The sequence below is a fragment of the Antechinus flavipes genome, chromosome 4, assembly GCF_016432865.1.
Source record: "Antechinus flavipes isolate AdamAnt ecotype Samford, QLD, Australia chromosome 4, AdamAnt_v2, whole genome shotgun sequence".
In the NCBI taxonomy this organism is placed as follows: Eukaryota; Metazoa; Chordata; class Mammalia; order Dasyuromorphia; family Dasyuridae; genus Antechinus; species Antechinus flavipes.
In genome coordinates this window covers 217,904,324-217,921,619 of record NC_067401.1, presented here as the reverse complement: position 1 = coordinate 217,921,619, position 17,296 = coordinate 217,904,324, and the positions used below count along the sequence as shown (strand labels likewise).

General features: G+C 35.6%; 1 long non-coding RNA gene across 1 annotated transcript in view; it reads right to left on the bottom strand.

The window, feature by feature from the left end:
* The window catches only part of LOC127561846 (uncharacterized), a 40,103-nt gene that overhangs the window by 16,155 nt on the left and 6,652 nt on the right, over positions 1-17,296 (bottom strand). The window contains exon 2 of the long non-coding RNA XR_007953551.1: positions 11,509-11,561. This is a non-coding gene — a long non-coding RNA (uncharacterized LOC127561846). The remainder of the gene's footprint in view (positions 1-11,508; positions 11,562-17,296) is intronic.

The following is a 17,296-nucleotide window of genomic DNA, read 5'->3' as shown; positions in this document are numbered from 1 at the left end:
CATTTCCAAGATATAAATGGTCATACTGAAAATCTGGCTCTCTTACTGAGCTGATTCCAGACACGTTCCTGGTAACTTTTGATGAGGGATCTTTTTATCAATACAGAGTTCTGCAACTTGATGCTTTAGAAAGTTGACTGGAGTATTGAAAAATTAAGTAACTTGCTAATATGTGACAGAAGTGAAACTTGAGCCCAAGTCTCTCTGATTTCAAGGTTTATTCCATATTATTTCTCAGTATTATTGTTATAGCATTTATAGATGTGTACATTCATGAAGATGATATACATGTAATACTAGTTCCCTTTTAATCCTAACTTACCATACTCTATTCTTCCCCTTTGCCCAGTAGAATGCAAGCTTTCTGAGAGCAGGAACATTACCTTTTAAATCTTCTTGTCCTCAGAACCTCCTTTGTGCAGAGTAGACAACTCAATGAATATTGAGTTGAATTGATATTATTTGATAGCACAATATTCAGAGAATATATATTCAAGTCCTGAATGTACTATATATAGCAGATATAAATTCTGTAACAATAATATTGAGAAATATAGTGGGTAAAAAGTTAACTTCAGAGTTATCTAGTTCTGAACTAGATGCTATTATTATATTAGATTATTATTAGATCATTTAGGACTTTAGAAATGGAAGGAACCTTAGTCATTTGGTCCAAAACTAATTTTATAAATAAAGAATCTGAGGCTCATTGAGATCAGGTGATTTGTCACAAGGTCACATAGCTAGTAGGTGATAAAGCTGGGTCTTTTAACTTTTAATACTTATCAGAGAGTTAACAGTACTTGTGTACTAGATATAATTGGTGAGCTTTATAAATTGATTTTATTGGTTTCCTACCCTCTCTCTTCTACCTAAAAATTCAAACCACTTTTCAATATGCTACACAGATCCAACCTACTCCATGAAACAGTTTCAATTATTCTAGCCTCCAATGATCCACCCTTCTTTAGATTTTTATTTTTCTCATTTTTGTCTTGACCCCAGATGGTCTCATATTATTATTTGACTGCTTACTTAACTGCTTCCCTATCTCTCCAGTTAGATTTCAAATTCATGAAAGACAGAATCACATACTATTTGCCTTTTTTCTTGTATTTCTCAATGCCTCTGGGATAGTGTCAATATAATAATAATTATTATTATAATATAAAACATAGTATATTTGTTATCTCAGACACTCAAAACATTGCTTTGAAGTAGGTGCTATTATTACCCCCATTTTTCATATGGGGAAACTGAGACTGTCTAGAGTTACATAGCTAATAAAAGTCTGAGGCAGAATTCAAATTTAGATCTTCCTGTCTCTGAGTCCAGCACTCTATGATATTGTGCTACTTAGCTGTCCATGATAGAGAAGCAACAAATAATTGTTCATGGGTTGATTGTACATACAGTATATAGATAAAATTTGTTAGTACTTAAGTATGAAGCTTCATTTGATGTTGTATTGACTCAGAATCCCTCTGTCCCTTCCTTCTTGGTAACTAGAGAAGATGCTGCTGAGATCAGGGCTCAATGGTTGAGATGAGTGAGCTTCTTCTCTTGCCTCCCAGTTCTGGGTGATGTCAGCCCTGCTGTAGCTGGTTGAAGGGGACCAAACCTCTCAGTCAGACGGACTTGGTTCCGTTTGACCAGCCAAAGCAAGGTGTAGCAACTTTGGAAGAGTGGCTCCAGCTCTTAAGGACTTCAGTTTGCCTTTAATTTCATTCCATTTTATCTGTAACACATGGAGAAGAGATCTTTTTATTTATTGATTGATTTATTACCATATCAATGACTTGAGTCCAATACATGAAGAAGAAATTTATTATATATTTATTACCATATCAATCCCTTGACTTCAAGAACTTGAAGTTCTTCCTTCTTTGCAACATGATTTATAACTAGGCAAGACTCTTGAGGAGAAGGTTGCTGGGAAAAAATGGTTCAATCTTTTTTTTCTTGTTGTTCAGGCATTTCAGTCATGTTCAACTTTCCATGACCACATTTGGGGTTTTCTTGGCACAGGTACTGCAAGGATTTGCCACTTTTTTCCAGTTCATTTTGTAGATGAGGAAATTGAGGCAAATAGGGTTAAATGACTTGTCCAGGGTCACACAGCTAGAAAATGACTGAGACCAAATTAGAACTCAGATGCTCCTGACTCCATGATCAATGCGCCATAACACAAATATTTTTTAATTCACCTACTCCATGTACATCACTGGGTTATGAAATTTAGATAAGGGATAATCTCTGTGTTGATGGTATTTAGAGGCATTGGGAATAAATATATGGATAGTGAGAGATATGTATTACTAGAGGTACACTAGAGTACACTAGAGAAAAACAAAATGCTGTAAAAGTGTGAGAAGGAAGGCCTTTAGTGACCAGGGAGATTAGAGAATCTTCTAGAACTCATTGAGGCTTTCAGGGTTTCATTTTACTCATCTCTAACAGGGCTTCTTAAACATTTTTCATTTGCAATCTCTTTTTACCAGAGAAAGTTTTATGTAACCCCAGGAATATAAGCATAAAAATATGTATACAAATTAAATATTTACTGATAATAAATCATAATTTCACAACTCTCACAATCAGTTATGTGACCCCCACATGGGGTCATAACTCACAGTTTAAGAATCTTTGATCTATAAAATATTTGTTTGAACTACGTGATCTCTAAGATCCTTTTCATTTCCAAATCAATGATGTTGTTATGATTCTGTCATCTTTAGAAAGATAGAGGAGCTATTACTTTGAGAAAGTTACTGACTTTGCAAAATGCATATAAACCTTTTTTTACTCTTTTTTTTTACTCCTGATTTTTTGGTCATTGGTCTTGCTATCCCCGACTTAGTCAATAAGCATTTATTAAGTACCTACTATGTGCCACATATGTGGCACATGTAAACAAACTGTCCCTACTTTCAGGAATGCACAGTCTAATGAGGAAGACAATATCAAAGAATTTTGTACAAACAAGAAATATTGCTAATATAAAATTGAATTATTCTCACAGGAAGGACAGTAACATTAAAGAGGACTGGGAAAGGTTTTTTGAAGAAGGATTTGATTTGATACTTGAAGGAAGCCAGGGGAATGAATCTAAGAGATAAAGAAGGGAGAGAGTGCACATGGGATAGTCAGTAAAAATGCAGAGAGGTTGGGAGAAGGAATCCTTCATGGAGCACATGATGAGGAATAAGATATAGGAAGGGATAGCTTATGGAGGGATTTACAAGTCAAATGAAGGACTTTGTATTTGATCTGGGAGACAAGAAGAAGCCACTGAAGTTTATTGAATGGAGAGGGATGAGTGACATAGTCAGATCTTTATTTTAAAAGATCAATTTTACAGCTAAGTGGAGAATAGATAGGAATGAGAAGAGACTTGAGATAGGGATACTAAACACAAAGTTATTGAAATAGTTTAAATATTAGGCGATGAAGGCTTGCATCAAGATAGTGCCAGTATCAGAGGAAAGTAGAGGACATATCCAAGAGGTAGAGATAACTAATTGGATATGGTTGGTGAAAAAGTGCAAGAATTTGAGGATGACATCAGATTGTAAATTTGGGTGACTGGGAGGATGAGGGTACTATTTATATGGAAGTTAGGAAGAAGGAAGGGTTTGGAGGAAAAGGTAATGGGCTCCATTTTGGACATGTTGCCTTTTAAATTTCTATGGGATATTAAGTATGGGATATTCAATAGAGTGTTGGATATATGAGAATAAAATGAAGAGAGAGGTTAAGACTGGACAGATAGATCTGAGAATCATCTTCAGATAGAGAGTAATTGAAGCTATTGAAGCTGATTCCCCAAGTGAATAATAAAGTGGGAAGAAAAAGAGAGGACTCAGAATAGAGCTTAGAGAGACATCCACAGATTAGTAGGTCTGCCTTTGAAGAAGATCTGGTGAAAGACATTGGGAAGAAATATTTATATAGGTGAGAAGAGAATCAGGAGAGAGCAGAGTCATGAAAACATATAGAGAAGAGAGTATCATGGAGAAGAGAATGAATGATTGACAGTGTCAAAGGCTGCACAGAAGTCAAGAAGGATAAGAATTGAGAAAAAGTCATTAGATTTTGAAATAAAGAGTTCATTGGTAACTTTGGAAAGCACAATGTCAGTTGAATGTTGAAATTGGAATCCAAACTGAAGAGAGTTAAGTAGAGAGCCAGAAGGAAGGAAGTGGTGACATCTATTTTAAGGCAGCCTTCTCAAGGAATATAGCTGCATAAGAGAAGATAACAGTACAATAGCTAGTGAAGGGGAAATAGAAGGAATGATCACGGAGGGATCCCCAATGCTTAGCACAGTTCCTGGCACATAGTAGCCACTTAATAAATGCAAGATGATTGAAACTAGGCAAGTTCACTGGATTCCTGTGGGATCATTGTAATTCATGATGTTATCGTTTACCCATCATCTGGATTTAGAAGTCTGTGAACCTGGACAAATCCTTTAACTATTGCCTGCCTCATTTTGTCAGTTGCAAAATGGAAGTTGTAATAGCACCTCTTTTCCAGGGTTGTTTTGAGAATCAAATAAGATAACATTGATGAAGTGCTTAGCATTTAATATACACTTGTTTCCTTTCCTTCATTTGACAGCCCCTTTTTCTCATGGTTAAATGCCAAGTTTTGCCAAATATCCAGACTCTCAGAGGTAGGGGGAATTTTGGAGAACACCTTTTCCCGCATATACCTGAACAAGAATCCCCTCACCAAATCCTGACAAGTGATCTGTCAGCCTTTGCTTGGAGACTTCCAGGGAAGGGGAAACTATTGCTTATTCAGGCAGCAGATTCCAGTCTGAGATGACCCCAATTGTCAGAAAGCCTATCCTTAACATCAAACCTATAAGATATAAAGTTATATCTTTGCCTACTCTTTCTCTTTTTTCCATCTGCAGTTAAAACAAGACATGTCTCTTCAACATGCTAGCCCTTTAATTACTTGAAGAACAATGTTGGTACCTAGGGCAAGCAACCAAAAAGTGTCTTGAAATCATCTTTTGGCAATCTGAGGTACAGCCATCTGAAGGAAGAAGTAAACCTTTCCATAGCTTCCAAGTTAAATCATTGTTGCTGGCCAAGTTTGAAAATCATTGCTTTTATGTCAGGAAATGAGAAAAACTCTGATCTTCCTTACCTCATTATAATTTTGCTTGAAGACAGTTATCAGATAACCCACTCAGATCAACTATGCAGGGGACAAAGAGGAAAGCCTTTGTATGATGTAGTGGAAAAAACAGTGACTCTAACCACAGGATCTGGTTCAAATACCACCACTGATATTTACTACTATATGTCTTTGTGCAAGCCATATAACAACCTTGGGCCTCAGGTTTCCTCATCTGTAAAATGAAGGGGTTCATCTGAGTTTCCTTTTAAATCTATGACCTAAGTTACCATTTGCCACCTGTGTAACATTGGAGAAGTCACTTAACTACTTTGGGATTTTGTTTATCTGTCAAATAAAGGTGTGTATTAGATGGGCTCTGATTTCCATTCTAATTCCAATCAGTGATCCTGGGATCCTATCTTTGGAAATGGGATGATTGCCAATGAGAAAATGGATGCCATTGTCCATCAGTGGCAACTCATTATCTGCTCCTTTTATTTGAAGGACTAAGGCACAAGAAATACAGAAAAGAAAGGACAATGACTAGTTATGAAGCTATTTTTAAAAAGAAATTTCCTAAGACATATACTAAAGTTGTGACTATTTGCTTAAAACCTGCTTTATTTACCCTTTAGAATGATCTCTGGAGGGTGACAGTCCCTCTTCTACTTGCATAACATCAATTTTTACCTCTTCCTTCCCTCCAAGTGCCTTTTTATTTGTTATATTAATCCTGGTCTTTAGAAATTCTTATAAAACATTAACTCAAAAAGAAGATTATGGGAAGGTCTTTTTAAATTATTAGCAATACATTTTTCCTGAGAGACTATGGGATATTTTTGGAAGAGTTTCCAGAATGATTATTATCATCTCGGGGACATCTCAGTGAAATATATATATGTATATATATATATATTTGCTGAGAGAATTGAGGTTAAGTGACTTGTCTTGGGTCACATAGCTAGGAAGTATTAAGTAGCTGAGGCCATATTTGAATTCAGGTCTTCCTAACTTCAGTGCTAGTATTTTATCCACTGCACCAACTAGCTGCCCCTGAAATATTTCTTTATATTTCTAGATTGGCAACTTATCTATAACTTCTAGACGCTTGCTTGGAGGTACTGAAAAGTGACCATTTAGCCAGTATGTGTCAGTGGTAAAACTTGAATACAAGTCCTAAGGAATCTACTATGTCACATTAAGGCTGTGAGATGTTCTATGCTTATTCCCCCTAGGTAGGGAGGATATACACCAATTCTGGATACTATTATTATGGTTCTGATATCATAGGAATTGATTCAACTTACTTTATCCAAAAATGGAGTAGACTGTCTTAGAAAGAAGTGAGATTTTCAAACAAAGGTCAATTAACCCCTTGCTAAGTGTTTTATAGAAGGGGTTCTGAGAGTTGAAGTAATAGGCAGTAGTCCTTTCTGACTCTAAAATTCTGTGATACTATAACTGTGATGCTGTATTAAATCTCAGCCCCTCTCACTCTATTCCTTCCCATTATTCACAATGTAATATGCATCATCTATAGTTTCTTTCCTCTTTATTTGTCTCTGTCTCTCCCTCTTTCTTTTTCTGTTTCTTCCCTTTCTCTTTCCTTTGTGAGTTTCTCCTGCACCATCTCCCACTCTGCCTTTTCATTTTCTTCTTTTTCCCATTTGTACATCTACCCACCCATTGGCTAAACTCTGATGACTTTTTTTTCTCCCCACTGTAATTGATTTAATTAGCAATTCCTTGTATAGGTTTTCTGGTTTTCTATTCCCACTTTCCTTCCTAAACATAAGGAAAAATTTCCATTGATTCTCAGATCAAATATTCACACATATTTGGAGTATTTAACCTAATCTGTTCTATTATAAAAGAAAGGGCTTCAGATGAGGCAAAGGGAGAGCCTCTTGTGCTCTTTACATACTTGCTACTAGATAGAGTGTATGTGGCATTGAGTACATTAGATTTGAGAAAAAACATCTGCTAGGAGAGTCTCCTGCTGCCAGATGGCTCTCAGTTGTACACTGAGCTCTGGCTTTTCCCTACTCATGCTTAGTGCTCTTGAAATACTAAATATGCAATTACTACTCATAGATGAGTCAAAGCCTATAGGTCCTCTGTGCTGAGATGCCCAAAGGGTGAACCAAGGGGAATATGTGAGTATGTCCCTGCACACAGACAGAATGGAATTGTTTCCAGTTGATAAATGATGACTAAAGGAAATCAGAACTGTTCCCACAGGATAATCAATCAGGGTAACACTCATCGGGCATTCTTATTTGTGTGCCAACCATATTGGGAGGCAGTGTGATATAGTGAGCAGAACTCCCACCACTGCCACTGATTTATGTTGCATTGAACAAGTGACTTAATCTACTTATTCTTCCTCGCTTTCTGTGTCTTTTAAATAGGGATGATAACAACTGTCTACCTGGTCATTTAAACACCTGGCTGCCTTCATTCTGAATACTTCTTCTCCTCTGGCCTGGAAATACCTTGGGCTCAGAAAAGCAAGCTGTTCCTTCATCCTGAGTAAAACCAAGCCCTCCATGCTTCTTCTGGGTTATTTACCTTCCATGGACACCAATCTATTTGCACTACAGAAACTAGACCTCTCTCTCTAGCACTACTTTCCAGCTCTCCTTTAGGTATTGTCTTCTCCCACAGGAGTATAAGATCCTTGAAAGCAAAGGTTGTTCCTCTTTTTATACACCCCTTTTTTTCTCTTTCTAAGTCTCTCTAATCCTCTTGCATATGTGTACAGACAAATATAAATTTGTTATGAAGATCAAATGAGATGATACATGTGAAAGAATTCTCAGAAGGATAAAGTTTTGGGATAAAGCATTTGTGTATTTTATGCAAGATTTGGGACATTTTGCCTTCTGTGTGTCACCATCCACAAGAGATCTTGAGCTTTTAGGTTAATACATCAGACTTAACATCACAAAATAAATACTTACATGGAAAGATGGAACTATATAGTAACTAAAGTAGCCCTCCTCACATCCTTCTTTTCTTAGTAGTGTAGTAGAAGGAACAATATCTTTGGAGGTCTGAAGACTTGGTGCTGCTACTTAATTATTACCTGTATGACTTAGTGCAATAGTACGAATGCTTACATGGACATCAGAGGACCCGCGTTCAAATCTTGCTTCTATTACTCTCTTTTTGATTTTTACAAGTCATTTAATATTTCTGGGTCTCAGTTTCCTCACCTGTAAAGTGAAAGAGGTGGACTAGATGGCCTCTGCTTTTCCTTCTAGCTCTATGATCCTAAGTCAAAAATTTAGCTATTCTCAGCCTTAGTTTTCTCATATTTAAAATGGGATTTCATTAGATGTTTTCTAAATAGTAACTGCTTTTGACTAATTGGTGCAGTGCATAGAGCTCCAGGCCTGGAGTCAGGAAGATCTGTTTCCAGATCTGTGTGATTCTGGTTAAATCATTTAACCCTGTTTGCCTCAGTTTTCTCATCTATAAAATGAGTTGGAGAAGGGAATAGTAAATTATTTTAATATCTTTGCCAAGAAAACTTCAAATGGGGTCAGAAAAAGTCAAAACAACAATAAATTACTTGTGAGACTCTAAGTAAGTTTCATTTAATGTGGCTAAAATTTGAAGTTCCAATCTGTTTGGAAGAAGTTTCTACATCAGTAGTTCTTCAGGCTGATATAAGACAAAATCATCAGACTTTTTCTAAGAGTCCTTTCAGATTTCCAGTCAATCAGCAAATCCTTACTAAGCAGGAATCATGTTGGATTGTGGGAATGCACATTTAAAAGTGATATAACCCCCTTTCTTGAAGAGTTTACCAATGTTATCCAATTCTAGGTGGGGAACCAGGATACTTGGTAGTCCCCAGTCTGTTACTTATATTAGCAAGTCATTGAATCTGTTTTTTCAAATGAAAAATAGATGAATTGTAGAAGCTGATCTTTGATGTCACTTTGTTTTGAATTTATTGTCTTAAGACTCTGAAAAGAAACTAAGACTGATGAAGAGAAGAACAAAATGTGGAAGAATTTAAATAGTCTGTTTTTCTGATGAGACACCTACTTGACCACAATTTCTTATCAATCATTTACCTAATTAGCATAGAAATTATGCATTGGACCTATCAGAAGGTAAACTTCCCGAAACCACACACTTCCTTACATTCCATAGCAGCATAATTCATATGGGGATATAAAGAAGCATGTTGCCTCAGAAAGCAGTCTCTCTCTGTGAAATGACATCTCTCCTCACCCCTAATCTCTACTCATCCTTCATAGCTCTGAATTTCATGAGTATTTCACCACATTTTTTTGCCTTATATTATGGAGTTATGGGAAGGAAAGTCCTATGATTTTTTTCTTGTGTCAAAATGGACAGCTAACAATGTGGAAACTCTTTTCAAATAGATTGGAACCTTGACTTAGTAGAAGATAAGTTATGTTTCAAGGAAAAGAAGTTAAGCAAAATTCTGAATTCCACAAGAAATGCATTGTTTAGTGGATTAATTATGTCTAACTCTGTGACCCCATTTGGTAAAAGATACTGGACTTGTTTGCCATTTCCTTCTCCATCTTATTTTACATTTGAGGAAACTGAGGCAAGCAGGGTTAAATGACTTGAGCAGATTCACAGAGCTATTTGAGAGTAAGTGGTCAATTATGGATGAAGCATATTCAATTTTAAAGTTAGGAAGACCTCACATTAAATTTGGCCTCAGACAACAACTAGCCATGTGGCTCTCAGTAAATCATTTTAACTTCTCTGGAGCTCAGCTTTCTCATCTGTAAAATGGGGAAAATAATAGTACTTATCTCATAGAGTTGTAAGGATTATGTGAGATAGAATACTTTGCAAACTGTTAAGTGCTATATATATCTGACCTATTGTTATTGCTATTATTGATTATTGCATCCGACTGCCTTTATCTGCTTCATATTATTTACTTAAATTTTTCATGAATTTCTTTGTGAGACAGTAAACTCCCACATAGTAACCTTAAGTTATGCCTTTTCTAGAACTTGTAGCATCTAGAACAGTACTATACATCATCAGATATTTATTAAGCATAAGCCTTAAAAAAATCAATACCTTGAGAATGAAGATCCCTTACCTCTAGGGAATTCATAGTGTTTTATGTTTTGTTGTAGATCCTGTCAGCATGCCTGCAAACCTAAGATAGAAATTAACTCCTGCTTTATAGAAAGTAAAGCTAGTTGGTACAGTAGATAGAGTATTCCACTTGGAGCCAGGAGATCTGAGTTCAAATGTAGCCTTAGATATCCATTAGCTGTGTGACCTTAGGCAAGCCACTTAACCCTGTTTGCCTCAATTTCCTCAGATGGAGAATGAATTGGCTAACCACTCTGGTATCTTTGCCAAGAAAACCCCACATGGAATCATGAAGAGTCACACAACCACAAATTTTTACAGAAATTTCAGGAGAAATAAAGTAGTAATAGTGTTAAAACTAGAACTCGGAACTTTTGATTTTTAATTCACTATTCTTTTCTCTACAGTGTGTTTAACCTTCAATATATTTAGTAGAATCAGTTCTACTCCATATATGGCCTTCGACACCTGTTGATGGCTTTATCTAGGTTATTGACTCACTGGCATTTGAAAGGAAGAAATGGAATCAGGGTGACAAATGTATACTCTGTAATTTTAAGACTGTCAGGAAAGTCCCCTTTCTTTCCCCATGGCCAAAATAAGTCTATTGCTAAAAGATTGTTGGCCCTAATTCTATTTCTAGAGGCTTATTTCTTTTCTATAAGGACTACATAGGCTATTAAAGTTCCAGGAATTTGGAAAGATCAGACATTCTGCATATGTTCCACTGTTTTTAGAAGTACCTTTTTAGTCCTTTCCTTTCATTTTGTAAATAAACAAACAGCACCAGAGAAGGGAATTCATTTGCCCAAAGTCAACAAATTAGTAAATGAAAAAGCTAAGATTTGAAACCAGAACTTCTTGAGTTTTAAGAATCATTTATGGTATGAAGGTGAAGCTCTACTTTAAACATTTTCAGAAGACTGGTCCTGAAGAGAAATAGGAGTTTGATCTGCCATTTAATGGAATAGATAATTCCCAGGTAAAGAAACTTCTACCTGTGTAGGCTAATATAAAATTGTAATGTTAGAGAGAATTGCCTAGCTATTGAGAGGTTAGATAAAAAAAGATTTTCCCAGTGTTCTTCCTGGCTTCCAGGCCAGTTATTTTTCCACCATGCTCCTTTCACTTGGTCTATTTTAAGAATTTTCAGACGGCAGCTAATTCTTACAGTTAATTTTCATTATTCACACATATATATATATTTTACTGTTTCATGAAGCATCTGTTGGCCCATAATATAGATACTGATCACTTTCAAGATACCTTTGTGAGGCAGTCTATCTTCATTTCATCAATGAGAAGACATAACCGAGACCCTGCAAAATTAAGAAAATAAGCTCATAAATGACAAGAATTTAGGATCTAATTTTAATTCCTTATTTCTTGTTATAGGATACGCCATTTATTCCTTCATTTGTTCATTGTTCCTACTATGTGCAGAACACTGCGTTAGGGGTTAAGAGTGAAACAAAATTCAGCTAAGATACTTCCTGTCCTCATAAACATAATGTAAAATATATTTTTCTTGACCAGACCATTTGGTTCTTCTCTTTATATACCTAGAATCCAACCTGATGCCTCATACATACATATAATAAAATGCTTGTTGGATTGAATTGAATATAGATTTGCAGGATTAAAAGCTCATGTGTTTCTTTGAAATGCTGGGAATGTAGTTACACCTTAATTTGCCATACATGCCTTCAACTACCAGTGCCAGTAAGGCTATAGTTACATTGAAATGCCTTATTACCATTATTAAATACATCTGCTTTTTCATTTTCCCATAAGACCAAAAGATCATGAGATTAATACCTAGATGAAAGCTTAAAATTCATCTCCTTCCTACCAATAAGGAAACTGAAGATCATTTTCTACGTGACTGGACAGTTGTGTGGCACAGTGAATATAGAATTCAAAACTTGGAGTCAGGAAACGCTTCCTGAATTCAAATCTGACCTCAGATATTCATCAACTGTGGGACTCTAGGCTAGTCATTTAACCGTTTGCTTCAATTTCCTCATCTGTAAAATGAGCTGGAAAAGGAAATGGCAAACCACTCCAGAATCTCTGCCAAGAAAACTCCAAATAGAGTCATGAAAAGCTGGACACGAATGGAAAAACAACTGACCAATAATGACAATGTGATTGAAGGTAAATTAGTTAATTTAATAGGATATTATTTTCCCTTGACTAGATCTGGGAATGTACCAATCTATACCTGGAAATATTGCTTAAAGGGCAATGAAATCCTGTCAAGCATTTAGAAATTTTTGACTAAAAAGTTAAAATTTATCCAGTATAATTTTTAATATAAATAGATATATAAATAATACTTTGATATTAAGTAATATTCACTTTTCTCCTTATTGATAAACATATAATTAATAGTAATCAAGATTAAAGTCCTCAAAATAATGACCAATTAATTTTATGAGGATTTCCCTTGGATTGCATGCTAATATACTTGAAAGCAAGATGTTGAACACAAATTGGGAAATGGGGATTCCCCTTCTGGCTTTAATTTGGAACTTAGTTATACATATGTGTTTAAAAATTTCTCAAGTAAAGCCACCAGACTTTAGGTAAGTAAGGTATTAGTATTTCTACTTGATAAATAAAGAAGTGAATCATAAAACCATTGTAATTTGCCTAATGTCACACAGTTATTCATCCTTGAATCTGAATCATTATATTCTGGACTTAAAAAGGGGAAAGTAGCATAGTTTAGTGGATAGAATATTTTAGAGTTGAGGATTTGGATTCAAATTTTGCCTCTGTTTCTTACTACCTGTATGCTGTTGTTCATTTTTTAAATTTTTGGTTGTTTCTCATTCTTCGTGACCTCATTTGGGGTTTTCTTGGCAGAGATATTGGAGTGGTTTGCCATTTTCTTCTTGAACCATCTTACAAATAAAGAAACTGAAACAAACTAGGTTAAGTGACATGTCCAGTCAGATTTGAATGCTGGAAAAGGTATCTTCCTGACTCCAAGTCTGGTACTCTGGCTAGCTGCTCCTACTACCTGTATGGCCATGGATAAATTGTCTGGCCTCACTTTTTTTCACCTGTAAAATAAGAGAATTGGACTAGATAGATCAGGATTTTCTTCCAACTCTAGAATTATGATCTTATTCATGTTTACTCCTAAAGAAGTTTCTTGGATTTAATATCCAGAGTTAAAGTTAAAAATTATAGCAAAATAGTTAAAATAGCTAAGATTAGAAAGAGGATGAGGAGGAAAATGAGGATATACTTCATACTTCTTTTATATTGCTTTAGAAAACATGTCAGGCTCAAGCTTTTTAAACTGTTTTTTAAAAATCTATTTTAACTGTTTTCTTAAAAAATCAATCACTAATCTATGAACAAACTTACAATAGATTTTATCTGCTGTAGCTATTTTATTTAGGTTGATAAATGTTTTTGGCAACATAAGTTGTTCCTTATGAAAGAAAAATGGAAAGAAAATGAATTAGAAGAATTCATATCTCGCAAATGACCAGGTGCCACATATAATACAGAATCATTCCTAGTGCCTACTATAGAATGCAGTAGTCACTGAGAGGTATTTCAAGCACAGTTATTTAGTGAAGGCATTTCTTTTCTCCTATTACTTTCCCCCTTACTCATTTCTCTTCCTTCCCCTCCGCCCTTCCCCATAGCCAAGCCCATTTGTGATGACTAAATCAGGGAAAAGCAAAGGATGTTGGCAGCTGTTGAGCCTCTTGGGAGTCTGGAAGGGCAACCCTTGGCTATGGAGAGAAGAATCTGGCATTCTGCCAGGAAATTCTGAGAGAGAAAACTGCAATCTAAATGAAACTTTTTGGTTTGCTATCTGTCCACAGCATTGAGCATGGTAGCTAATTAAATATTTTTTTTTTGCAAGTAAATGATCTGCCTTGATTGCCTGACCCATCAGATTGGAGAAAGATTTTGGGAAATATAGGGAGGGAAGACTTCTGAGTGTAAGCAAAGTGGGCATAAGGTTCTATATCTTTTGTGTTCTATAGAGATGATCAATTTTTGGCTGCTTTGTACTAGTTAGGTAGGAGCCATTCATGTTCCTGATGGCCTCCTTCCAGGAATTCTGGATAGACAGGAACCATACAAACTTATATTGGATTGCTAAGAATGGTGAATAAGTAGGATCCACAAATGCTTATAAGAGCCTTCCAGGAATGCTGGGTAGGTGGGAGCCATGCATAATGGTCTGCCAAGAATATTGGATAAGTAGGAGCCATGCATGCTCATAATGACCTGCCAGGAATGCTGAATAGGGACATGCTCATGTTGACCTCTTAGGAATGTAGAGGGGAAAAGTCCTGGTATTACAAGCTCCATGCTCTTCTGTTTGACTTTAGGAATCTTCCAGAAAAGTATTACAGTCAACATTTTTTAATGTTTTTCTTGGTTTGGGGAAAACCTAAATTAACTTCAAATGGTTATAAAATGCTTTGGATGTATAAGCTTATTTAAACACTCGAAAGGACCTTAGAAACCAATACACTCATTTTATGGAGAAAGCCTGAGGTCTAGAAATCTTTCCCTTGCCCATAACAATAACAATAGCTAGCATTTATATAGTGCATTAGGATTGCAAATTGCTTTATCCATATTATCTCATTTTATTCTCACAACAATTTTGGGAGGTAGATACTTTTATTATTCTCATTTACATATGAGGAAACTGAGGCAGACAAAGGTTGAATGACTTGCTTGACCAATGACTTGGTCCCATAGTTCATAAGTGTCTGAGTCTAGATTTGAACTCAGGTTTTCCTGCCTTCAGACCTGAAACTCTATATCCAATGCACTACCTATTTACCCCACAGGGTGTATAGAAGGGGGGGGGGTAGTGTTTGGTGACATATCCTGTGACACCCACAGAGCCCCACAAATACAATATCTCTTAATCAGCCAACAAATATTTATTTAAAGGCTACCTATCTAGAAATTGAATCAATCAATGTTCATCAAGGGTAGTAACTTCAATGTGTGTCTTAAATATCAGCCTTCCAGAACAAGGAAGGTTTGGATGTCATACCATAAGGAAAGAATAAAAGATTTATATCTAGGAGTCACTTAAAATTTGTGAGTGACTAGAAAGCAATATGCTCACCTAAGATCAAAATACATACAAAATCAATACAAGCTCTACAGATTCTGGACCCCAAAGAATTGTGCTTAACACTAGACAGACTATGCCATCTCCTCCTCCCCTTTCCCAAAGCCTAGATTTTACCTTTGGGGAGAATGATAAATTCTTCTGATCAAAAGATTTTTTAAAAACTTAAAAACCCCTGAAACATTATGTGATTTTTAGTAATCAGTAAAAGGATAATTCAAGTGTAAATGAGCCAACAACATAGCAGAATTAATTTTCTTTAAAATGTGCAAAGGATTTTGGATCCCAAGGGAAAAAGGTACTTATCAAAATAGAAGATTTGACCACTAGTCACAATTTTGTGCCTGAATCAAATCCCTCTCTCCCATATCCTCTAAGCTAAGGGGCACATGCTAATAAAATAGATTAGAAAAAGGGACAGATGAAATTGGGCTGGGTCCAAAAGGCAATTACTAAATGAAAGTTTTGCAAATGGAAATTGTACATGGTGGACAGTACTAATATTGACTTAACTGTTCATTACCATGAGCCATATTATTTTGAGGACAAATGTTTTCCTACTTTACCTCTTCCTTCTATTTCATTAGAAGGAATGCTTTAGATTAGTGGTTCTCTAAGTGTGGTCTAGAGATTACTGAGGATCTCTGAAACCCTTCCAGATGATCTACAAATTCAAAATTAGTTTTTATTTCTAATATGGTAAATATCTATAAATTTGACCTACATAAACAAAAATTCTTTGAACAGATCCTCAATTATTTTTAATAATACAAAGATACTGAAAAGTTTCAGAAAAGCTTTAGAAGATTTATTAAGAATACTGGAGTGGGGATAGCTTCTCTGCACCTCTGTTTCCTTCTCTGTAAAATGAGAAGATTGCACTAGATGACTTCAGGTCTCTTCTAACTCTAAATCTGTGATTCCATCATGCAACGATCTCCACCTGCCACTTGTTCCCTGTGTGATATTGGATAAATCACTTGACCTTTCTGCATCTTATTCCTGCCCCATATCCTTTGCCTGCTCTCTGTAAATGGCAGTCCTGTAATAGTATCTAGTAGGGAGTGGGGGGGTTGAAGATTAAAGAGATAAAAAGATAGCATATGTGAAGGGTTTTGAATTGCATGGAGGAAAGGAACTGTTTCACTTCGAAGTGCCACTTGTAACCTTAATGAAAACAGAATCTTTCCCTGCTTGATTAGTCTATCCAGGATTTAAGTCTGACCAGCGTTCAGAAAGCCTTTAAAATTTCATGATGATATTTCTTTTGATGCTAATAAGGAGCACCAATTTAATATTATTCAAAACCAAGACAGTGAAAAGAGAAGAATATTCAATATCTAAATAATAACAGCAGATACAATTTTCCCCTCTTTTACTTCATAGATCTGGGGGTTAGGGACCATTGTACCAAACAAAACTTTGTTTTTGAGTTGTTGTGGTTGTGTGTGACTCTTTGTGGCTTCCTTTGGGTTTTTCTAACAAAGATACTGGAATGGTTTGCCATTTCCTTCTCCAGGTCATTTTATAGATGAGGAAACTGAGATAAAATTAAGTGATTTGCCTAGGATCACACTGCTATTAAGTATCTGAGGCTGATTTGAATTCTGGAAGATGAGTCTTCCACTTTGCTATTTAGTTGCTCCAAGGTGAACTTAGATTTCTCATTTTCCTAAGACATGCTTTATATTCAAAAAAAGAATTTATACACATTGTCAAATTTGGTTGCTATGTTGGTTAGTTTGTTGAACTTTTTCCTCTCTATTTTGTTACAAAGGATTGTTCATTGAATAGGGGAAATAATATTTTGAAATAAAAATTATGTCAAGAGAAAAGATATCATTAAAAATAAAAAAATAAATTTTACAAAATAAGAAGAGGCAGCATGGTACAGTAACTAGAAAGTCAGTTTTAGACTTGAGA